Below are 26003 nucleotides of genomic sequence, written 5' to 3'. Positions count from 1 at the left end.
TCCTGCCATAATGTCCTCTGGCTCCTTCAGTACTCTAGGATGAATCCCATCAGGACCCATAGACTTGTGTACATTCAGCTGATACAGCTGATCCCTTACAATTTCAGTGTCCACAAATGGAAAATCACTGTTCCCACACTCATGGTCCTCCGACTCCAGGGATTGGACAGCCCAAGGTCTATCAGTATTATTAAAGACCGTGGCAAAAAAAAACATTCAATGTCTCTGCTTTTTCTTCATCACTATTAGTCAGATGACCATCTTCAACAAGTATCAATCCAATGTTTTCTTCAGATGTCCTCTTGCTACTAATGTACTTACAAAAGCACTTCTTGTTATCTGAAACAACACTGGCCAGTTTGAACTCTAATTGAGCTTTGGCCTTTTGTATCTTCTCCCTGCATAAGTGAACCACAGCTATGTACTCTGCCTGTGAAGCCTGACCTCGCTTCCAGAGATCATACAATTTCTTTTTCCTCTTGAGCTCCACAAGGAGTTTCCTGTTCAGCCAAGGTGGTCTTCCAACCCACTTGCTTGACTTACAACACAGTGGAATTGCCTGCTCCCATGCTTCTTAAAGGTGGTTCTCAAAGCCTGACCAGTATTTGTGGTCTCCTGAGCCCTCAAAAGCAGATTCCTAGGGTACTCTGCTAAATAGCTCCCTGAATACCTTAAAGTTTGCTCTCCTAAAGTCCAGGGTAGCAACTCTGCTGACCTTTTTTCTCATTACACTGAAAATTTTACTCAACCATTTCATGATCACTGTGACCAAGACAGCCACCAACCATGACATTCCCCACAAGTCCCTTGCTATTCACAAATAGCAAGTCTAGGAGGGCAACTTTCCTAGTTGGCTCACTGAGTACCTATGACAAGTTATCTCCTACAAACTTCTAGAAATTCCAAGACTTGCTTGTCACAGGAGTATGACCTTCTCAGTTGATGTCTGGGAAGTTGAAATGTCCCATAAGGACAAGGGCTACCGATCCAGAAATTTCTCCTAATTGCTTATAGAATAATTCATTAGTACTTACACCCTGGCTGGGCCATCGGTAGTAGACACCCACTACAGCATCTCCTTTGTTTTCCATCCCCCTAATTGTTACCCAGAGGCTCTCCACCACATCATCACTAACTGTAAGTGCTGTGCAATCAAACCTCTCCCTTATGTATAGTGCAACACCTCCTCCTTACCTGCTCTGCCTAGGCCTCCTGAACAGCCTGCAGCTCTCCATCCCAGCACTCCAATCACACAACTCATTCCAAGTCTCATTAATACCAGTGACATTGTAGCTCTGGGAGCTGACCAACACTTCCAGTTCATCCTGTTTGTTTCTCAAATGCACTTCTGAAAATTCCTGCCACAGCACCATCACTGGTTTTTTCCTGTCTTTTTGACTGCAGAATTACTATTTCAGGGAGTCAGCTCTTCAAACTGGTTTGGGAGGATAAGCACAGCTGACATGGGCAGTATAATTATTTTGAAAGATGTGAGTGATTGCTGTCAACCTGTCCTTCAGTTTATAAACAATTAGAGAAGTGAGTGAAGCTGCTGAATCTGCTAATCATATGCCTGGTATTCACATTTTCTCTTCTCTTGCTCTTTTTTTTTTTTTCTCCAATTGTTACCTGAAATCAATAGGGTTTTTCCACCAACAATTGAGAATATTCCCTGAAATGCCCTGAGCTGCTCTGCAAAAGTTTCTTGTTACAGAGAAAGGAGAGGAATGCCAAGCTGAGTAAAGAAGTTTATTTTGTTCAGACAAGAAACAAAGTGTACTTTTTCCTCCTCTAAACAAAGCATTTTTAAGAGCAGGATGGAGGATGCTTAAATCAATAACCATTAAGAAGCACAAAGCTGCTAAAAGAATACATCTTTGGAGAAAGAAATTATCAGGCTTGATGTAGAAATTACTGAGTGAAATTCTATTTATGCAGGAGGAGTCCAGATTACATGATCCTAACAGGCTTTTTTGGCATTGCAGTCTGAGAAACTACGAAATGTGAGAACAAGTAAAATAAATATCGTTCATCCCTGTCACAGCTTTTACAGAACGCTTCCCCAGTGACACAAAACTCCACTCATTCACTTACTGCATTGAATTTCTTTTTGTTCTACATACAGTTTACTAGATGAAGGTTTTCATATTGTCAAAATCATGTTTTTGATGACTTAAACTCCAAGTCCTTTTCTTCTTTTCAAAGGGAAATACAGAAAAAGAAACATTGTCAAAGAGGACACAGGGGCAGGAAGGGTAAGTAAAGCTGCAGGGGTGGAGGATGCTAAATAGCCATTAGAGTAACCATTAGAGCCTGGAAGCTGCCTCACAGGAAAGTAAGAGCCACATTTGACTGAGCGCACTCAAGGAATAGGAGGCAATAAACTGATCCTAAGGACACCCATGGGAGTTTTGCCATTCATTGTGGTCAGCTTTATACAATCAAATACTGAATAACTACTTTAATTGCCACAAGAAAAGTTTACAAATATGGAACTGGATCCTGCTTAGGTCAAAACTAAAGGATATTTATATAGGCAAGAAAATATACAGTCTCAAACAGCTGGAAATCTCATTCTCCATCCACTTATGACTTGATTTCCAAGATCTTGGGAAAAATCCTATTTCTCTGCAAATAACGGAGGGACCATCCCCTGCTATTCCTCCGTGGGCAGTTAACTCTCCCCTTCCTGCTCGGCTGGTGTGCTCGAGAGCTGCTCCAAGAAAAACGGCTGTGATGCCCTACCTGCAGAAGAAGGTACCTCATGACCGGCCAGCGTCGTGGTGATACGCTGTTCATTCCTCCCCCTGTTCCCACCCTTGTGGGTTACTGCGCACTTGTCCCTGAGCTAAGCAAATACTTGCATGCCTGCCCCCCCGCCCCCCCGCCCCAGAAAGGCCATTGCGCTTCCTGCAGACAATCCTCAGAGGGTGCACAAACACTCCGTGCTGCTACCGAAACAGTTCAGGGGATTTATGTTTTCCAGGAAATTCACTCCGTGCCATGCTTTTGCACAGCCGACCAGGTATCGGAAGACTTATATAAATGTACACTGCTATCGGTTTGGCTTCTCTAGGTGCCTCTACGTCTTAGGGTTAAGAGCAGTATGACCTATGCCTTGAATTTCTTCTTAAATTCCATAAAGGATATCTAGATACGTGTAATCCCTCTGTAACATGATGACACAAGAGATATTACTGTGCTCAGGGTGTAAGAATATATTGCTTCTCTTCACTGGCAATATGTCAAAGCCTTTAGAATTAGAAATACCCCCACTTTTTCCCCCCATTTTTCCTTCTTATTTCAGGCAATGGATTGCTTGCAAGTCGAAAGTCATGTATTAGACATTCAGAAAGGAGGAGTGCACAGTTCTGGACCATAGCATTTTCATGCCGTAAACTGCATTCCACAGCAAAACGAAGCTGAGATTTCCTCACAAATAAGAGCACTGTGATATGAATGCATTCATCACAGATGGAGACTGGTGCAAAATCTTGTGAGTATAATTTTTAGTGTAAAATCGACTATTGGAATTTCATTAAGCTCAAAATTAACACAATTTATTTCCAAACAGTATTAATCATAATTATTAGAGTTCAGCTTCTGATTACTCTGAGAGTATACATTCATCACACATTTGCAGCCTAAATAGAAACTTATCATACTCACCACAGTTTGTTGCCAATTGACAAAGATATTACTGAAACAAAATAAAAATTAAGTTGCAGTTGCAGTGATAAAAACAATATTATAGTCAATATTTCACCCATGGTTGAAAAACCTGACTGATTACATACAGGTATCTCATCAGAGTGGAAAGTAGAGGCATCGGGAGACAAACAGCATCTAATCCCTCTGTGGAATAACTTCAATAAACGTCACTGTAGTTTTACTACTGCTGGGATTAGCCCTCCAACTTTGAATTAAAGTATGAACCATGCTCTGACAACATGATTTTAATTTTTTCATTATTTTAATCCTTGATGAGAGAAACAAATTGTGCAGACTCCAGGAGCAGAAAAATAATTGTTACATTTATGATTCTCCAATTATGGTTTACAGGGACTGCTTCTCAGCCACTTCTTCACTCCCATGAAGGTTTTATAACAAGGCTTTTGAATAAAACAAGTGTTTTCAATAGCACCAGCAACGTAATGACATACTTTTGCAAAGGAGGTATTTTCATTTTGCTTTGATTCACGTCTCAACTTCTGGAGAATCAGCCTTCTATTTCTTCAGATCGCCTAATCCTCACTTATGTTCTTGGTTTAAGCGGATACAAAAAAACCTCCTCCTAAGATTGGTCTTTTCTATTTCCACTCCTCCCTCTAGTATTGTTTGAAAGAGGACTTACTTTAAAAGGAATAAAGCGTTAAATAGAGAAGAAAAGCAAATCCTCTTGTATGTTCTGCTCAGCCTGAACTACTCTCATAGGGGTCCAGGCTGAGCAAAAATGTCTTTTTTGCATCTCTATACAGGCTGAGAAAGTGGACCCTGAACCCAGCTGCAAGTTATCATGTGCCAGCTGACCACTTAGTCAGGCCAGCATGAAGGGATGGCTAAGGGTTTCAAGGTTCATTTGCTTTACAGTTGATGTTCATTGCTTTGGAAAAGCAGAAAAATTAGCAGTTCACAAATTTTCCCAAGAAATGTTGCTGACCCTCTCCCTGATTTTATAGACTATTGTGCTTGAAGTTTCTATACCCAAGCTGAGGTGAGATAAAAACAGGAATCCAAATGTAGAGCTGGCCAAGATAATTGATTCACAAATCACAAGGCGATATGATATGATATGATATGATATGATATGATATGATATGATCGGTTAGCTTGACCTTTCCTTTCCCCACAGAACTTTAACAACTGACTTCTGTATCAAGTCTATAATGTCTCAGTGAGCTATAGCCCATCTCTGAGAAAAATATCCACTATTGATTTGAAGACATCAGGCAATTGAAAAGCCTTCATATTCCAAGTTTTGTGGATTAACCACCCTCAATACTAAAAACACACATCTTCTTTGTCCACCTTATTTTCTGACTATGGGATCCCATTATGACTTTTTCACTGCATTAAAGACTCATCTCCACAGATATCTTCCTTGTGTAAGTATAAATTATAATCAGTTCACCTCATAATCCCTGTTGGAGAATCAAAATACATCAAACTTCTTACATGTCTAAATTTATGGTATATTTATAGACTTGAAACTATCTTTGTTAAATCTTAGTGAAAGATTTGTGATGAGGGCAGCAACATTTCCTGGTTTTCGGTGTCCTTTTTGAAGGTACTCTGGCCTGATTTATTATTATTATTCCGGTAAATATCTTCCCAGCATTCAACAATGTGGAACACCAGTTTCCCATTCACACTTGATATTCCTCTCTCACACTGTCTTTGTCCTCTGTCCTTAGCACTTCCCAGTGAGTTCCCCATTCAGTGGCTAAGCATATCATGAACCCTAGCCTTTTTCAATCACACTGCATTTTTGGATGTAACACTTCATTTTTCTGACCATAATTGGCCCAATTTTGCTAACTTTACTCATAAAAAGCTGTGCAAAGCTACGTCAGTTGTTCTGATTAAGTCAATGAAACTCTGCTGTTTAAAGAGGTACAACTCAAAAAGCCAGGTCCCAACCAGCATCAAGAAACAGGGTTCCCCTTTCCAACCCGTGGGGTGACACCAATGCAAGATTTGGCCTCATGCATTCTGCATAAACACAGCAGGGTGTTTTACAACCATTCACACAGCCGTTTCTCCCTCAATCCCTCACATCCTTTTCTACCAGACAGGACAGAAACAGGGCAAGAGTTCAACTGAGTTTTCCCCAAACACATGTGGGAAGTAGGTAGATGACCTGCTTGTCACCATCTATGAGACCTGGCCTGCCTATTTGAAGGCTCAGCCAAGTGCTAGGTAGTAAGCAGGATACTGCACTGATGCCCTTTAGTGGAGTACAACTTAAATGCTTCTGCCTAACGCTTCATTCCATCACAGCAGAAAAAATACTAAGAAAAAAAATCAGCTGACTTATGGCATACTTATCTTTACCTTTATGCAGCCCAGTGCAACACCACAGGCTTTTCTTTCTTTATCCTGATGGTTACCTTAAGTTTTGACAAAAAAACATTTTTTTTACATGCTCCTTTCTAACCTGATAAGCTTTTCAGCTCTGGAAATCCTTCTGCTTAATAAGGGTCATCAGCAGGGACTAAGGAGGGACAAAGAGGGATTTTATCGTGAAATCAGAGACACCAGTGAGAAGCAAGACACTTGAGAAGTCTGCCAACGTCCATGCCATAGAAAATAACGGACCTACATTTAAAAATTATAGCCCTATTAAAGCACGGAGATATTGCACTAAAGGTGTTAAAATAACCAATTAAACATGCAGTTTTGCTCCTGCAAAAATACAGAGCATTTCTGTGGAAAAAAATACCACTGACGAGAATTCACCATGACTGCTAGAAATCAAAATAAATAAATAGCTTTAATTGGAAAAGGAATACTTCAGACCACAGCGCACAGTTTTGTGGGCAAAGCGAATCTGTTAGCCAGTCTTTTAATAAGCCCACATTGTACTGGATTCAATTTAGCTTTTCTGTGAACATGGACATAACCTGTTAATAATTTAACGCACCTCTGGTAAAGCAGGAATGTTGTAAATAAAATGTAAACAAATAAAACAAAAGCAGTGCTTTGTTTTTGCAACTAGATGGCCAATTAATGGAAAACATTGCTATCACAACACAGAGTCTGAAAATGCTAAACACACAGAAATCACGAGATCCAAAACTTAAGATTCCAAGAGAGGTATTAGCTTTATCATTTTGCATAATACATAGGACATGTTTTTCTTCTGGAATGCTTTTTATGTTAAGTGTGTGCTCCCAGTCCTGCTCAGCAACATGGCTGTGGGAATTTCACTTTATGAAATTCTTCACTGCATTTCACTACAATTCTTTCTCTACATCTATTTTTTTCTGTAGATAGAAACACTGAATATGTGATACATGTTCTGAACACATGATCAAGGAACACGAATGCACGATCAAACCAGAGCTTTCATACAAGCAATTGTAGGCATTGCATGTTAGTGGGGAAAAAAAATTAATGTATTTATTTAGATGAAGAACTAGCGATAGCTCATAATTGCATCACGAGTGGAAAAGCACTTTGCATTAGTCAATCTACTCCAGCACATTACAGGTTTTACTTGCTGATTATTCCAAGCTTTGCCCTGAGTGAAGGTGATGGAGGCCACAGAGCGTCAGCCCATGCAGGCATGAACAGCCAGCTGCCAGAGTCACTCACTGCTTTCCTAAATTTCACTGTCTGAGCAGGCTCCTAAGGCTAACCCCGGCCACAACGCTGGCAATCTGCTCTGAATAAATTTGCTACGCTAGCAAGAGCAGCGTAGCCATGTCAGGCTAACACCAGCTAGAGAGGGACAAATGGTGTACGCAGCGTGCTGGCGTGGAAGGCTCCTCTTCCCATGCGCCTGCTGAGGCTGGCTGGGCTGCCCGCAGCTCTGTGCACCTTCCCTTCCAAAGGCTCCTGGGGCTGTCCCCACGGGCAGTGGCTCAGGTTCACCAGGACATCCGACCCGCTCTCTCCTGACCGCCCACGGGGTCCCAGCCCTGCCCGAGCCAGCCAAGCAAGCTCAGCCGCCAGCGTACCCCTTTCCTTGAGGTGGGACAGCCTTCCCGGGCTCCTGCCCTACGCAGCGCCGGCAGCCAGCCCAGGCGCCTTCTTCACCTGAAGTTCCCCCAAAATTATTTCCTTTGCCCTTCCATCCCGCTCTTCTCCGGCTAGCAGTGGCTTACAGACCCGGGGAGATCTCAGCTGCCAGCACATTTCTGGCTGCATTTGCCACGCTCCCACAGCGCTGTGGGTTTGCAGAGCCCTTTTGAACAGCCCTGGAGGCCAGCGCTGCTCCGGCTCCAAGGAAGGCAGTCTGAGGAGCACAGGGATCCTCTATGGGATAATTCCCCTATTTGTCAAGCTCTCGTTACCTTCCTTCCATAAATCTTTCCAGTTTCCTCTCCACACAGATGTGGCTCCCTGCCTCAGCCGTTAAACTTCCACGGAAGGTAAAACTTCTAGTTTACTTATACTCTGCCGCTTGGACGAAAGCAAAGATTTGATTACTAAATAGAGCCCCATAATCCATAACCATGTAATTGTATGTTACACCAGTGACTTCTGTTAACAACTGAACTCAAGCAGAGGCGCCGGGCTGACACAGAGACGGGGGATGCTGCTGCTGGGAAAATGGAGGGGAAAAAAGGACAGCGAGGAGGGGAGGGGGAGGGAGGAGAGAGGAGCCATGCTGGGAAATATGTGACTCCTGGAAAAGCAGTAATGGAGAGCTGCTGGGAAAGCGGGGGGTGAAGACAGACTGGCGAAGGAAGCTTTGTGGCAGTGCTGTGACGGGAATCCTGGCAGAGCCTGCCAGAGTAGGTGGCTAATGTCAAGATACCCAGCGAGACCACAGTAAGGAAGTACAAGGACTGGAGCATTGGTTTGATAGTTTGTTCCCCCTGAAAAAGTCTGACCTCACTAGGAGGGAATCTGGGAAGCTGAAAAAAGCCACTCAAGTGTGTCATGTCCTTTTAGTGTGATGCACATCTCCAGCAGATGTGGAAGAGACAACCAGCAGTGCAGGGCCACATGGTAGGAGAAAGGCAGATAAACCCTTTGTTGAGGAACTACAGCAGAGGCAGAAAGAAGCTCCAGAGCTGCTGCCTCCTGCCCTTTCAAGTCCTGGAGAGCCCACGCAGGGTTGCGAAGGGCTCATCTATAACAGGGCAAGATGGGGCAGCCAGATGTGAAGACCAAGCAGGAAAGGCAGGCTTTGCCTGCAGTTTTGTGAGCCTTGCCAGACATTTGGGCTGAGCTTTGTTACAGGGTTGAAGATTTTTGTGTTCCCCGTATGGTGATAAGCTCACACAAGCAGCAGTGAAGGCACTGGAATATGTCTGTTCTTGTTATTTCCTTTGTACTATATGTCCCTTCCCATTAGACATGAGAGGATCCCATTTCCAGCTTAGGATGCATGAGTGAGAACAAGGACAGAAAGATAAGAGAATTGTGCAAAGCCTCATCCCTCTGGTTTTTATTACCCTTGTCATCTATCAAGAGACTGACTGCTTCTCATGCTTTTGCTTTTTTTTTTTTTTTCCTCCAGCATATTTGTAAATGTTATTTACTTATTGTCACTAGCTCCTTTGGGCTGTCTACTTTAATTTTATATCACAAATTGTGACCAGCAGCATTTTGTTGCTGCTGCTTTCTTTATTAATTTGTATCTTACTGCTCCAGCAACAATAAACAGTCTTCACCCACCCCCCCCTCATAATTTGTGCTCCATTTTGGACCAAAATCTCACAGGAATATTTATAGTATTCCAGCCCCAGCAGGGTTGGGAAGGAACTGTGGACATCGCTGTGGCATACCCACACTTCCCATTCACATCCTGGTGCCTTTTACATAGAGGAAAAAATGATGCAAGAATATCATTATCAGCACTTCCACATTTCTGTTTGCATCACTAACCATCAACATCAGCCCATTACTAAAAGATACTTACATTTTGCTAGCATTTAGAGTCTCTATAGTTCAATATGTTATATACACCTAAAATACTGTTTCACCCTTCTAGAACTTTAGATTCAAAATTTTTTTCTGAGTCTTGAGCGGTTCAGAAACTCCTTCTTGAGACAATTTGACATACAGCATTTCTGCCATGAGAATTAATATTCGACTCATGTGAATGGCCTCACCAAGTTTCTCTAGAGTCAACATGTCCGTATTTTATGTGCCACTGAATTTGCTACTTTTTTATCTGTGAATATTGTGATGGAATTAGAGGCTTGACTCTCCCCATCTATTTAATACTCCCTTGCTGACAGTCATCATTCTCAATTCTCTTAATTTGGACCATCACACTATCTCCAACGAGACTGTAAACCTGAATGCGATGGTCTGATTACTAAAAATTATTGAAATCATCTTGTCTTTACACACTTGATCTTCTTTAAACACCCATGTCTCAAAATAAATAAAATTTGTAAAAACAATTCTTAGTCCCGTCTTTGTGCAATAATGCTAAAAAGCAATAAAAAGTATATTTTCTCTCATGACAAACTGGTTTGTGTGTGCAGAATAGGTATCTAACTACATTATGGGACACTTAACCATATTTCTTACTAGGGATGATGCAGAAACTATATCCTATGAAAGGAAGTTCTCCAGACACATTTGGCTACGGGGATCCCCAGAAGGCACATGGTATTGCAGCAGTTCTGGGTTTCTATTCTTTTTCACCAGCACGAATTGAAACTACTGCCTCTACAGTACAATATATTACATTAAAATGTAAACCAGATATAACTGAGGGGAATAAGAGGAAAGAAGAAAGGCTAGAAATCTCTGATATTAACTAGGATGAATTAACTTGTTTTCAAATGTGTTTAATTCCTATAGGCTTGAGTTACCATGTTTTAAAGTACCACTCATTTTCTTAAAGGTATTAGTCGGGGTACAGAAGCTGCGAGATAAAAATAAGGTTGGATAAATCTACGTCTGTAGCTCCGCTCAACATCCGTTAAGCAAGAAGCTGCCTGTCATTGTGTCTGCTTTGTATGCCATCACTGTTGATCCCCAAGTGCAAGGATTCATGGCATTATCACAGCTTCCTTCTCTAGACCTAAATGCCGGCTTCACCACCATTTGGGTTTTTATTATTATATAGTAGGAAAACTGAATGATTCACACTGCCCACACACACTGGCTCATGCATTTGTACGCAGCGGTCAGAGCCAAGGGTTGTCTAAACGATACACAGAGCGATGCTTTGAAAATTCACATTCAAATGAGATCCTCCTCTCATTTCTAAATTACTGTTCTTCCTACTTGCAAATGCATATGAAGCATCCACACCAGGAAAAAAGCTTTTTTGCTATACTAGCTCTGATTGTTCGAGTGAAGACTTTTTTTTTTCCCCATCACATCATCAATTTAAAGAGAAATATATCCCTCTCTGTAGGATTTGTTGCTCTAGAAATACATAGTGAAAACATCATAAAAAGGCTATTAATGACTATTGTTTAATTCTTAAGGGGTTTAGAGTAATTTCTGTAAAACGCTATTACATTTTTATTGAACTTGTTCAGGTTTTTTAATAGATTTTAAGGCTAGAAGGGACTACCGAATTATTTAATCTGACCTCCTGTATAGCTCATAAAATAACATCCAGTTAGTCCTGTCTTTAGCCCATTTAATTTGTTTGAGAAACACACATCTTTCAGTTTCAGCTCATTCATTCTAAGGGATCCCTAGGTAGAATCACCTTTCAAAAAATATGGATGGAAGTTGCAATTGAATTGGAAAGAAAGGAATCCTGGCTGTCCTCTCCCAAAGAGGAATAAAATAAATAAATAAATAAATAACCCAATTAAAATTCCTGTAATGTACTGCAAAACAAGGGAATACCAATTACCAAGATTCCTCTTAGTAATAATAAATAAAGCTATAAATAGTTACCTGTTGTCCTCTAAGCCTAAACTGCCTGTTCCCTGGCCCAAACTAATTTTAGTGACCTAATTAAGTCACTAATTTTGAAACTTCCAGGTCTCAACAGCTCTTGTATATTTGAGGTATCTACTTTGGTAAAAAACAAATTACATCCCAGAAGTGCCTGGTGTTCTTCGTTAATTAATGAAGGAAGGTGATTAGCTCAGCTACAGCAGCTGCATTTGGGCAGGTGAGTCTCATTCACAATGACTTGGTATTTAGCCGTCAAAAGAAACAAAAATTAGAAGACCATTATGTAGCATTTCTCTGCTTCACATAAAGCTCATAGGATCTTCAATACAGCCAGTATGAGATCCTGGGGTAAGATGCAAATGTAACCTGTTGAAGGGTCTCACAGGTATTGCTGTCCTGCCTAGAAGAGAAAGTCATCCTCAGGAACAGGCTAAAATAGTTGCTTAGGGTTAGAAGCACCTAACAAATACTAACGAGATAAATGCTTGTCCATCACAGACTTCTTAAAAGCAGAGTCCGGCAAGAAACAATTCTCTCTCAAGGCCTTATCAGCATCTACATACAGCCATGAAATGGTGGGGTCAGACAATATGGGCTAAAATGTCAACAATCCAGGGACGACACGCAGCAGTCCCTAGCCTGCATTATCCCCCCACCTTTGCTCAAACCACAGCTGCAGGTGAGTGATGGCCTGAGCCCACTGACTGTATCCCCAAAACTGGTAATGAGCCACACATCACCATAAAGTATAAAAGCTGCCGTAAGTGCCCATACCTTTGTTACTGTTAAGGAAAAAGCTGGGGAGAAGGGGAGGGTGAATATACTGGCATCACCACAAGAGCCAAAATTAGTTAATATTTGAAAAATTACTGGACAGCCTGGAACTGGAGAGACACAGAGGTTATGTTGGAGGCTGTGCAGCACACTTCAAAAAGTTTGTAGTCATGGTGTCTTTGACGCTGCCTGCCTGCAGTATTTAATTTAGGTTTGAATTTTGCATTCATGCCAAGCTCCCAAGGAGCCGTATCCATCGATAAGGCTTTCTTTTATCTCTGATTGGTTAAAAGACTCCATCCTAAGCAAGTCCATCTTAGTTATATATGCCATCATTAACTCCCATCTGGATTGTAACAGTGCATTTTATTTGAACATGAAGGAATCGGGTCTTCAGAGACATCTACTAGCTGATTACAGTGAACAAATCATATTACTTTCTCCACTGACTCCGCAAAATATTGAATTAAGCTCAAGATTGCAGTGTTTATATTCAAAGTACTCCCTGGACCTCAGAAAGTTCTGTCACAATGAAGCCTTACAGGGTAAGAAGAAAAGTTATTTGCCTGAAAAAGAACTGCCTTGTGATCTAGTCTGCAGATCCTCAATCCCCAGAGCATCCCAACACCTCCTCCAAGGTGCAATTTATGCCTATGTAAAAATGTAAAGATTCTATAAAAACTGAAGTTCATGAGCACTCACCCCTCTTCCCCAGGGGTGAACTGGAAGAACAAACCCCAAGCGACAAATGTTACTCATGGCAGTAAATACTTTATGATTTTGATGGCAGTAAAACTGCTACCACAGCGGACTCATTCCAGACGTTGCCATCTCTGATAAAAATTATCATGTTCAGATGGATTAATAATCATAGAAATTACAACAATTCTTCTGCCTTTCCTACATATTATTCAGCTATTCTTTTCCTGACTTTTATTGCAGTTCTAGCTATGGGACAGACCAGAGAAAGTATATGCAAAGTAATCCCTCCTTCCCATAATGAAATAAAAAGGCAATATATACTGTGACTAACTTGCTTCCATCAGAAGTCATAATTCTTCAGGCAGACACATGAAGGGCAGATTTTGCCCAGTTTACCTCTGCTCAGGAAGGACTCACTTCTCCCCTTTCTCTGCCAGACCACTCCTGAGGTTTATTACTAACTGAAAGATTATATCTGTAATAATATTATTTTTCTACAAGGTAGTGCCCACCAGGAATAACAGATTAAATAGTGTTCAGGCTTAGACAATTGTTAACGCACACCGCATGAATTCTTTCCCGCCAGCTTCAATGATTCTACCTGAGTGTTTACAGAGCCTGTTTCACAAAAGCACTTATTTGCTTTTCAAGCCTTTTGCATATAGGAAACTGGGGGGAAAGAGAGAGAGAGAAAATAATTTGCCACGCACAGAAGGATCAATAAAGACGTAAAAATTTTACTGTCTCTAAGGGAACGGTACTAGTTGTGACTTTTGAGATATGTCAGGGATTTGCAGGATCCACTCCCCCAAAACAGATTCTATGCTCTCTTCTTGTATTTTGACCACCTTTAGGAAAGTGCTAGCTCCGAAGGCTGGATTTCACGTTGCCGAGTGACGAGGGTCAAGGCAGAGCTCTCTGAGTGACTCTCCGATGGGGAAGACTGCGAGAGGGGGACCTGACATCCCTCAGAGCGCAGCAGCCATTAACAGCGCTTCCCAAGGAGCCATGGCAGGGGAAGAGCAAGCACTGATCCTGAAACCAAATACATCAATGTCAGCGTCGTCCTTGCTAGCTCAGATGCATAGCTTTCGGTTGGCATATTTATTATTAATTATTATTAAATTTATTTATTTAAGTGTGCTTTGCATAGATAGACACATTGTCAGTCACCAAGGACTTAATATCTAAATTAGTTAGGACAAACAAACACGAGATGAAACAACACTGTAGCAAAGAGCGTGTGAGGGGATTACTAATGAAGAGAGAAAGAGAAGTAATTGTTTGAAGTGGTGGGTTATTTATGTGAGCCTTTAAAGAAGAACCCATGGATTTAAAAACCAGCCAACATGATCATTATGATAGTCTAGGCCAACCATTTTATACCATGAAAAAAGCAGGCTATGTCAAAATGGACATTCACTGAAATATTTCAACCTAGGTCTTGAACCCACCTCACAGGTGGGATTCAATTCCAAGTCTTACCGCCTATTTTCCTGATTTTTTTGCTTCCTGATGAATGGAAAAAAAATTCATAAAATGAGGACAAAGAGGTTTTCCTGATACAGGAAAACAAGGGATAGAGATAGTGAAGCACAGCAAGGAGAAGGGAGAAGGCAAGGGAACAAACAGAGCAAGAAGGGGATGGTCCAAATGGGCTATTCAGAGGGAATCAGAGTATGCGCACTCGGGTGAGAAACATGCAAGTTGTTCTGAGGGTGTATAGCCTTATAGGATTTTAGTGAGCTTACTATTAAAAGGGCTGGAGGTAGAAAGCCAGTTGCAGAATTAATAATATATGTTTAGAGTAGCTGAAAAGGATAATAACTGTATCAGCAAAGCACCACTAGATAAAGAGAGGAGGAATGCGTAGGGCATGAAGGCCAAATGAGATCTAAAATGTCTTTGGCTCTTTAATAAAGAAAGGCTTTTATCTGAGGTCTTTTTCATTTCTTTTGTCCAGATAGAACAGACCAGCAATTTATATCATTTATTAGATAAACCAGAATCCATTCTTCAGTGGGTGACTAGAATATATGTTTGAATTCTTCCAAAAAAATGATAAAGCAGTAGAAGTGGAAAGTACACGGACTCACAAGCTTTGAGGGTCAGCCACTTCACCCTAGAGCTTCACATAGACATACCTGGCAAAAACAACTGACAAAGACATTACAGGAGAATAAGAGACTTTCCAAAGGTCATTCTCTCAGCTCTGTTACCTCTTAAGCGCAGTCTTAAAAGATTTCGTATACTCTTGATCCTGCAGTCCCCTTTGGTGGCCATCTCAAATTGGTGACCCTTAATTTTCTTTCAGTAATACCAAAGCTGTGCTTCAGTTGAGGTTCCCTAGAGCCCAAAATGACTCATAAAACACTGGGCTTTCTGGTCACTTTACATCAGAGTCTGCAGATGTTTCAGAGTGCATGTGAGCTAAGCCTGGCCTGTGAAGGGGTAAGTCCAGCTTAACAGTTTTCTTAAGCTTCAGAGGAACATTTAGGAAGAGAAACCAAAGCTAGAAGCCACAGGGCAAATATTTTCAGTGTCTGCTACTCTTTGTGTGATATTCCTCTGCTTTCAGAAGTACAATTCTTAAAATTGTCTTGTATGGCTTCAATTCAATCTCTGAAGTGCATTTTTATAACAAAGAAATACTGTTACTGGGATCCAGTGTCATGGGAAACAAGGTTCCCAGTTTATAGGGCATACACACACCTCCCTTTCCTGCTTGTAGCTACGTAGCTCACTTTTCCCCCTGCAAAGATGACTTGTGGCACTGACAGCAAATTCTGACATGGAAAAATGATGTCAGAGAAGCATTTAATCTCTTTTCACCTGTTTTTTATGAACTCTAAGTCCTGGAAACAAGAACCATGCCCATGTTACTAAATATCCCCACCAGCAATCCTATCTATGTACTACTGGCAAACCACTTCAGTGAGATTCCTTCAAGCATCTTTCTCCCATCCTGCAGTCTCAAAAGCCTGTTTAAGACACATGCTTATTCTTCTTTGCTAGATCTCATTCAAACACATTTGAGACATTGCTCCCAGGTCCAGAATACCTTCCCAGAGCATTGAATATATTTTTCTCTCTTGTAGAATTAATATTCTTAATTATCTCCATCAAGAGAAAATGGAAATCTAAAAGAACCCAAAAAAATGTTATTTTAAGCATGCACATTTGCAGGAAAGTCCCAGGATTCAGAGGACTTCTTTGTAATGGGGGAAAATAATAGGAAGAAAGAAGCTGTTATCAACAATAATAGATAGAGATTTGCCAAAAGCTGAAGATGCTGTTAGGTCATTTTCCAGGTACGGTGTACAGGCATTTAATAAACCATAGCTTTATGCTTTGATAAGATATAATCATTGAGAAATTCTCTGCTTGGGATCTGATGCCCATAGAAAGGGTTCCCATTTGTAGAGTGTACAGGATGTCTGAGTAGAAGTGTCCTGTGTAGCTCTTCCTATCCTTCTCTCCCGTTACCTCCAGGATAGTAATATGACCCTAATATTGACAACAGACCCACTGATCTGCTTTGCAAGCTTTACTTGCCAGGGGACTAGAGGCCCTTCAGCTCTTCTTTTAGCCCCAGATGCTGTTCCCATGCCTCCCACATCCTCACTTCAATGTTGGGAAGTCACATATTCCCAAAAAGAGGAGTCTCGTTTTCCACCCCAGCAGGACCAGCTCTATCTTCTGACCTAGAGGCCATGAAGAGCAGGCTGTGGACCTTGGCAAACAAGGCCTGCTAGGCTGCTTGTGGGCTCAAGGCATTCACTCTGCATCAATAAAGGATTGTATGGTGCCACATGGATGCACCTCCTTAATTCAGGACTCACTTGGGGTCTCTATACTTGCCTGATGCACGTTGTAGTCCCTGGCCTGCATGAAGCACAAGAACCTGCAGTGGGATATTATTTGAAAGGGAGGTTGGAAAGATAATAGCCACACTCCGCTTTCAAATGTATTTCTTCCACTCATGAAGAATATACAGAAACCCTATAGAAAACTAAAAAAATTTAAAAGCTATTAAAAATTACTAAATAAGGCATAGATCACTGTTTTCTAATATCATATTTTTTAAAGGAATAGTTAAATGTGAGCCTCCAAATGCATTAAAAAACTTCATTTTATATAACTGGAGCCCATTTTGATGTCCCCTTCTGCTTTTAACTATAGGTTGTGCATGACACTTCACATCTTGTACAACCAGTATCTGTAGAGTAACTTCTTTTTCAAGGTATCTATGGTGCATCCATCTACATGGAGTGAATAGAAACAGACCACAGACAGAAAAATAATGGATGTAAAAGCTAGATCATAAAAATAGGAGTTCACATTTCTAAAACTGACAGGCCCCAAACCTGCCTGGGTGCATGCTTAGCTTGGAGCACAATCACGACTCAGCGGGTCCTAGTGGCTACACCGATACTGGTGAATAGAATGCACCAGGGCCTGTCCTATGGTCTTGAGATCAATAATCACAGAATCATAGAATCATAGAATGGTTTGGGTTGGAAGGGACCTCAAAGATCATCTAGTTCCAACCCCTGCCATGGGCAGGGACACCCTCCACTAGACCATGTTGCCCAAAGCCCCATCCAACCTGGCCTGGAACACTTCCAGGGAGGGGGCATCCACAACCTCTCTGGGCAACCTCTTCCAGTGTCTCACCACTCTAACAGGAAAGAATTTCTTTCTAACATCTATCTAAATCGACCCTCCTTCAGCTTGAACCCATTACCCCTTGTCCTGTCACTACACTCCCTGATAAACAGTCCCTCACCATCTTTCCTGTAGGCCCCTTCAGGCACTGGTAAGCCGCAATTAGATCTCCCCGGAGCCGCCTTTTCTCCAGGCTGAACAACCCAAACTCTCTCAGCCTGTCCTCATAGGAGAGGTGCTCCAGCCCTCTGATCAGCTTCATGGCCCTCCTCTGGACTCGCTCCAACAGCTCCATGTCTCCCCTGTACTGGGGCCCCCAGAGCTGGACGCAGTACTCCAGGTGGGGTCTCACCAGAGCGGAGTAGAATCACTGTGCAGCACCTATCAGTACAGCTTAACTCTCTTCCCTGTAAAGCACAGGCTACGGTCAAACCCAGGTAACCTCTGTCTGGGGGAATACTTGGTGTCCTGGGCCAAAGCCCTGCCAAGGACTATGCTGACCATTTAACAGCATGCAGACACCCAGACTAGTAGTCAAGCCTCTACCCTATATATACCCTACCTATATATACCCTATATTCCATTTTCTAATATAAGCTATAAACTATGGTAGTGTAGTAGTATAGACACAACCACAGAAATTATGCAAGTTCTCAAATGTGATGGTGGGTGCACAAACACATGGAGCTGTTCATGCCAGGTCGTACAGACCTCCACAAGCAACTGGAAGAACCCCATATACTGCCACGGGGGTTGATTTAACTAATTTATTATGTTTTGTTCCTGTGCCTGATAGTGGTTAGGTCTGTTTTCACGGGGAAAAAAAAGCATTCTCCTGAATATTTAATGTTTTTAATTTATTCTTTCATTTCTGTAATTAATTGTAGGTGCCTCTTTACTTACATGTAAGTAATGGGAAAAAAAGAGATGAATTTCTGGATAAACTTACAAGAGCTATTGTTCTAGTCTGAAAAACAAGGGAGCCTGAAATAGACTGATTAGATTTTAAAAAGGTAATAAAAGGTGAAAAAGTCCAAACAGCAATAACGGAGTTTTTCTGATAATTGCAACTTGCAATAAAATCTATTTTTAATGAGACAAAAAGTTAGGAAAAGAAAGCACACTGAAAAAGAGTCTTAAGACTATTCCACTTAGAAACTTGATTCTAACACCAAAACTGTCTTCTTTGCAGACAAAAATCTGTCTTTAAAACATATGCAGAAGGGTTACAGAAATAAAGCAACTACAGCCAAAAGAAAACTTCTATAGTCAGTACCACAGTACCACCTTGTGGGGAAACAGAAATGGCCTCAGTATCGACTTCTTCCACTGCACAGTTTCAGGAAATACCCATCATATAAACATAAATTTCTAACTAAGATAAATGAAATAGACTCAGGCACCAGCAATGCGATGCGTGATTTCTCCCAGTGTCAAATTACTTTTTTTGAAGAATCCATGTTCCAGTCAAAATCTTTCAGAAGTCTAATGTAAGAACTTCCTGGAAGAAAAATGTCTCCTTTTACATTTGCTTGCATTCCTTTCTTGACTCCCATTTGCTGCAAATTTATTTCTCTAGCTACACTGAATCAAGAGAACAATTGCAGCAGGCATGTCAAATTCCACCCCCACAAAATGCTTCATAAAGTTAAAGGCTATGACATAAACAAATTAATGCCAGGATCTTTGAGATGACTTTTTTTATTGCTTTTCTGTAAGTGATGTAGAGATTAGAGACAGTAATATTCCTGAGTACATCTGAAGAAATAAGGCTATCAAATCCTCAGATGCCCAAAGGGAACTATCACCTGCTTTTCTCCATTTCTTTCACACCGTGAAAGAAATTTGTATGATTAAGTAATTGCTGGCTGTCAGAAGAAATGGTTGCCCAGTTGTCATATTTTAAGAGCTCTATTAAATGTAATTTTCACGCTTTCAAATATAACTTCTTAGACACATCTCTGAATTTAATGCCCTTAATAAAGCAGAGCAACTAGTTCTTTCTTTCCTAAGTAGTTTGAGTGCTGGCCAAACCAACAGGCAGGCTTCCCTCTGCATTTTACCAGTGGGCAGCACTCTTAACATCAGCTCCTCCTGACATTTCATTTTGGGGTATTCTTTGCTGGACACCAACAGTTGGGTCAAAATGGGATAAACTGTGCCAAAGCATGGATAATAGTCTTTACTATAATGTTGTCAGGGGAGGGGGAAGGGGAGTATTCTTTTGGGGGATTTTTGGTTGGTTGGGTTTGGGTTTTTTCCAATATAAAAATAAAGTTTAAACCTGGTTGCATTCATACTTTGGGAAAGCTCCCATTAATGGAAATAGTGCAGGATCAAACCCACACGAAACAAAACAAAATTGTATTCAGGTTTACTCTTCACACAAAGCTCGGCTGTGAATTTAGACATCTAGAGTTTGGGGGCTGATCCACCTGCAGCTATATTCTATTCAGAGTCTGACACTGGCTTTAGCTGGCTTGGGGTCAGAGCCCGATGGTGGGATCCCTCTCACCTCACTTTAAGTAACTGGACATTAGGCGATCAGTCCAGTTGCTCATACACACCCATCTAGCACCACCTCAGATTCCCCGGGATATGCTTCCTGGACCTTCAGCTTACGACATGCATCACATTTACCAGCCCCATGCAGAGGTCTCGGAAATCTTTAGGGGGCCTCCAAAGTCACTAGATGGCTATGGGTGGGAAGATGAATCAAGCCCGAGAAGTCTAACTGAAATTTGTCATATAGGCTCCATCTACAGTCAGTAGAGAAAGAGACATCTCCAAACAGTAATCCATCACATCCTAGCATATATGACTACAACAGATGAGAAGAAATATCATCTGAAGATGCCTATCTCTCCTTACTGATCAAAGAAGGCACTTGGAAACCAGATGTCTTTCAGGTGATCGATCACATTCTGCTGAGATGAACCTGAAACATAATGTACAACAGATTATAGACTTTCTCCCTATTTTTGCATCCTGATAATACACTCCAGATTCCACATTGTACCTATGATTTGGATAATGTGATCTGAACTATAACGTATACATTGTGCCTCAAACCTCAGAGGAAGGGTACCAAACAGCTCAGGTCCCATCATTAGCGGTGGCAGTGAATCCTGCCTTCAGCAGTAGCAGCAACTGCAGTCTGATTGCCAGGTAGTGTTCATATGCAGGAGCAATGCCTCTGCACCTAGCTGGTCTTTTAGGATGCCATGCTCCACAGACCCCACCTTCCCTGCTCTCTTCTCAACACAGGCAGCACCTCTCTTCTCCAAGCATGCATTTCAGCTGGCAGAGACCAAAACTGATGCCTGCTACGTGTGTCCCTCTTGCTGTGCTCTCCACCTCCACAAACACCTTGAAGCCACGGCCTCCCCTGAATTCCTCAAGTTCAATCCCTACATCTTCAGTGTCCATCAGGATGGGTCGGTCACAAATCCCAGGAGCAGATGTTGTTCTACAAAATGCAGAGCTATGGCTGCTGCCATCACCTGGCACACTTCCCTCGGAGTGCCTGCTGTGCTAATAGCCGCATATGCCCCACAGGTTGGGAGGTCGAGACTTTCTCAGAGAAAAAATATGCAAGTTACCATTTCACGCTGGCTGTGAATCTAGACATCAGTTAGGTTTGGAGTTTTCCCCCACAGTTATGAGATCTATGCATTTAATTTTTTTACAAAAGTTCACATTCCTTCCTTTCCACAAGTAGGGGCCAACTGACACAGATTTGGATTCTCGAGAGGGCACAGACCTCCAGGTCTTATCAAAGTAAATGAATTAGACAATGAAATGCCTTTGAGAATTCGATCTACCTGACCCCAGAAGGAAGTGTTGTAGGCAGAGGTATCTCTTTGCAATTCAGTGCAGACTCTTCCTAGATGCAAGAGAATGGCTGCAGAGCACCATGTAGCCACAGCAGTGGCCAGGGGGGCTTTGCAGCTGCACCTCCACTCCTCCATCACACAACACGAGGCAGTACAAGCTTCTCAACTTGACAAATTAGCCACTGATCTGAAGCATTTGCATGCTGTGCTATTTTCAGCTTTTTAATTGCTCATCTTTAATGTTCTGGTTTAGGGCTTTTGCAAGAAAATCAAAACAAATTCTGTGCTGGACTGACCAACAGGAGATGGAAGAGAAGCAAGTATCACTGTTACGAGCCTTTCTTATCTAATAGCTCAGTCATTGTGCAACAGACCATCATTCAAATCCTTCCTCTGCCTGAGGGGATTCAAACATTCATCAAACATTCATCTCCCAAAGATGTCATTAAAAATCATTTTTAGGGCATTATGAATTGAGTGTTCTTCATCTTGTCTTGTTCCACTTTGCGTAAAATACTTAAAAATCAATCGAATCAGGGAGTATCAACATATTCTTTAGACTCCTTCCCTTGCTCCAGTAAACAGGAGATCACATGGGGTAGAAGAGCATCAAGGGGAATGACTGCAAGCACCTCCCACGTAAAACATTCAGTGTCTTTGGGGCTGCATTCTCCACTAGAAGGTAGCATCTGCAGGTTAAAATTGTCTCAAATTTTCAAGAAATTGAACCTTGTTGCAGGGAGTAAATTTATGAACTACTAGGTATAAAAGAGAATAATGATTTTACATTCAGCAGGTTGACCTTAACTGAGAAAAAATTCTCTCAAGTGTCATTAACATCTAACCTGGTGGTCTGATACCACCAAGAGATAGATATATTTGCGCTCACTGAAGAATGATATGCTCAGATACTAGAACTCAGGGAGGTTATGCCAAAAATTAGGCCTTAATAAGTTAATCAGCTCGGCACTTCTATTACATTGATCTGGCTGTTGAAGTCATGGCGACAGGAATGGCCTGAAGAACCACTGCCTTTGTGAAATGCTCAGTTACTGACAGTGGTCACCTACCACCTGACTGGAAGCTTCATGGGGGGACAGGACAATTTCTGATGATTTGTCACTTTCAATTTTACTGTGACTTTTGCTGCTCTCTGATCGCATTTAACTGGGAGCATGATATGTCTTCTGCTCCCAGTAAATCAGAAAACAATGTCCATATTTCATTACCAAACAAGTGATACAATGATATAAACTGCTTGCTTCCTTCTTCTGTGACTGTATTTGCTTTATTCTTCCACTGGTGAGAACATGTTATCTTGATTACAGATGATTTTGACTGAACATTTTTTAAGATACCTTCTAGAAAGATATACCATCCTAATAACGTATGGCAAAGCACGTTAACAAGTACCTTTTAAAAAAGAGCCAGATCTTTGTGATTTTTATTATACATTACAAAATGCTGATTTTCAGCATATTGGTTATGTAGTATGTCAATCAGATAGCAATTAGAAATACAACTATTTGGTGGCTTCTTGGGGTCCTCCACGTGCATACATAGGCTGTTTGCTAAACACACATCCGCAAGTGACCAGAAGGCAGAGCCACGCACAAGGTACTCCTGCACGTGTGTCATGATTTAACCCGGCAGGCAGCTAAAACAACCACACAGTCATTCGCTTGCTTACCCCCCTCAAGTGCAATGGGGGAAGGAATCAAGAAGAAAAAGGTAAAACTCGTGGGTTGAGATAGTTTAATAGGACAAAAAAGGAAGAAGATAATAATAATGATAATAATAATAATTTAAAAATACAATATACAAAGCAAGTGATGAAGAGCACAATAGCTCACCACCCACTGACCCCCAGCTAGTTCCCAAGCTGCAGTCACCCCCCTCAGCCAGCTTTCCCCAAGTTATGTGCTGGGCATGTCATCATATGGTATGGAATATCCCTTTGGCCAGTTTTGGTCAGCTGTGCTGGCCATGTCCCCGCACAGCTTCTTGTGCACCACCAGCCACCTCCTCACTGGCAGGGCAGTATGAGAAGCTGAAAAGTCCTTGACTTGGTGTAAACATTGCCTAGCAACAACCAAAACATCAGTGTGTTATCAACATTATTTTCATCCTCAATCCGAAACACAGCGCTATACCAACTGCTAGGAAGAAAATTATCCCAGCTGAAACCAGGACAACATGGAACCAGGCTGGAGCTGCACTTGCACCATTGGCTATTGCGAACTGGCAAGACTCAGGCTGCCTTCTGCAAAGACATTTCTAGCCTGCTAGCATATTTCCTAGAAACATAGAACAGCCCAGGTTGAATATCATCTGGTCAAACCTTGTGTGGGAAAAGGAGGCTAGATGAGATTATATAGCACCCTGTCCAGTCACATCTTGAAAACCTCCAGTGATAGGGACTCCATCAAGCTGCTGGGGAGGTTGATCCAGCCAATGATTGTTCTCACCGTAAAAAATTTCTTTCTTCTATCAACCTGAACCCTCTCCCAGTGCAACTTTTACCCATTACACCTTGTCCTCTCCATGTGGATCTTTATGAAGAGAGAGCCTCCATCCTCTTTGTAGCTGCCCTTTAAGTACTGGAATACTGTGATGAGGTCCTCTCCTGAGACTTCTCCAGAGAGAAAAGACCTCAATCCTTCAGACCTTCCTCACAGGGCAGGTTCTCCATTTGACTTACAACTCTGCATGTTCCTTCTTTCTGTCAGCTCTAGCTGGTATGAAACCATGCTTAACATAGAGCATCTATCACTGTTTCTCATTTAAATAGCAGAACAGATCTTCTAGAATTGGAAGATTTTGAAGACAAGTTCCTCATGCACAGAAGCCTCAGTGTACATGCACTCAGGATACGTTAGTCTTTATCCCCATTATGTGATGAAAGTCATGAACATGAACACTCTCCCCTCCTACTTCCAGTCCACTGCTCCAGCACTTTGTGGTACTCCACCCACTTGTGTGTCTTGCATAAAACATGCAAGGCTATCATCTCCCTTTTCTAATATTGCTTAAAAATCGTATCTGCAAGAATTCCCTCCACGTGCTCTGATTCATGAGTGTGGAGCTTTAAAAGATGAAAAAGAGATTGATAGTCCTTCTCCAAGAAATAAAAAAATAAAAATCTCCCTTCCCTCCAAACTTCACCTCATACTTCAGAACAAGGCCTTATGCACTTCTATCAATATAATTTTTACTTCATCTTAAGACCATACCAGTTCATTTCAATGCATACTCAGCTAAAGAAAGACCATGATAAGAATTAAGAAAGACCATGATAAGATAGTTACGACAAATAAATGATTTCACTGATCAGGCACCATCCAGTGAACTGACTTTTGCCCTGATGGCAAGAAACCTTTTTCAGGTTTCCAATCTGCATGCATTAACAGGATTCTTGTGCCAAAAGAAGTTTCCTTTTGCTTTTCCATCAGTACTGTTTACCTCCCCGATATCTTGATCTTTCCAATCTCTTTAAAAAGAGGCAACATAGATCCTCTCTGTCTTCGTTCTGCAGGGTTAAACATGCCAAGCTGTTTTATTTTCACTTCTGTGGTAAGCTCTCTCTTATCTTGACCATCTTTGTAGCTTTTCTCTGCAACTAGTTAGGTCTCAATTAATTTTTCTTGGAAAGCAGATAACCAACACTGTAGAGTCTTTCAGATGAGGTCTGCATAATAGCTTTATTAGATATATCATACAGGATATATAAGCTTGCACTTTTTTCTAGGCACGTTATCTACAAGACTCATAGTCCTCCTAAAACTAGTAAAAACATGCAAGTTATATTCTTCTTCATCTCTTCCCAAGAAGTCTGTTATAGGATAACGAGATGTTATAAGTTCTCAAATTAGTTCACAAATTTGCACTCTAGTATTTTAAATATTAGCCACGTTATTTCTCTTGTCCTTGGAGTCATATAATTTTTCCCATTTGATATTCTTATCCTCCTCTCCATTAATGATGCTGTCTAAACTTGTGTCACCAGAATCACTGTCACTCTCCTAATTCTCTCATCAACACCATTAATGAAATTATTAAGATTAACAAGGTTGCTCTCAAAATTGAATCTTAAAAAAAAAAAATCTATTAGTAACTTCATTCCAATACTTCGCTTTTGATAGTCCCCATTGTCTGACTACTCCCCTACTCTCCTTACCCACTTTCAGTTCTTTTAATGATTCTCATCATGTCCAACTTAATTAATAATTTCCCACAAGGCGATATATCAAATACAATCAAGATAGAATAGTTCTATCCATTCCCATTGCCTAAAAATATCACAGAATTTATCAAAACTGATCTTTTGTTAATCTGAGATAATCTACCTTTGATTAAAAAGATGTGACATTTCATTCCATTTACCTCCATGCTCTTTATTATTCTATCCTTCACATTTTCTTTTAAAGCCTACTGAGAGCAGACCAACACATACTTAGATGCCTGGATCAG

The sequence above is a fragment of the Grus americana genome, chromosome 3, assembly GCF_028858705.1.
Source record: "Grus americana isolate bGruAme1 chromosome 3, bGruAme1.mat, whole genome shotgun sequence".
Taxonomy (NCBI): domain Eukaryota; kingdom Metazoa; phylum Chordata; class Aves; order Gruiformes; family Gruidae; genus Grus; species Grus americana.
The sequence above is the reverse complement of the archived record's forward strand: the minus strand, read 5'-3'. Positions refer to the sequence as shown.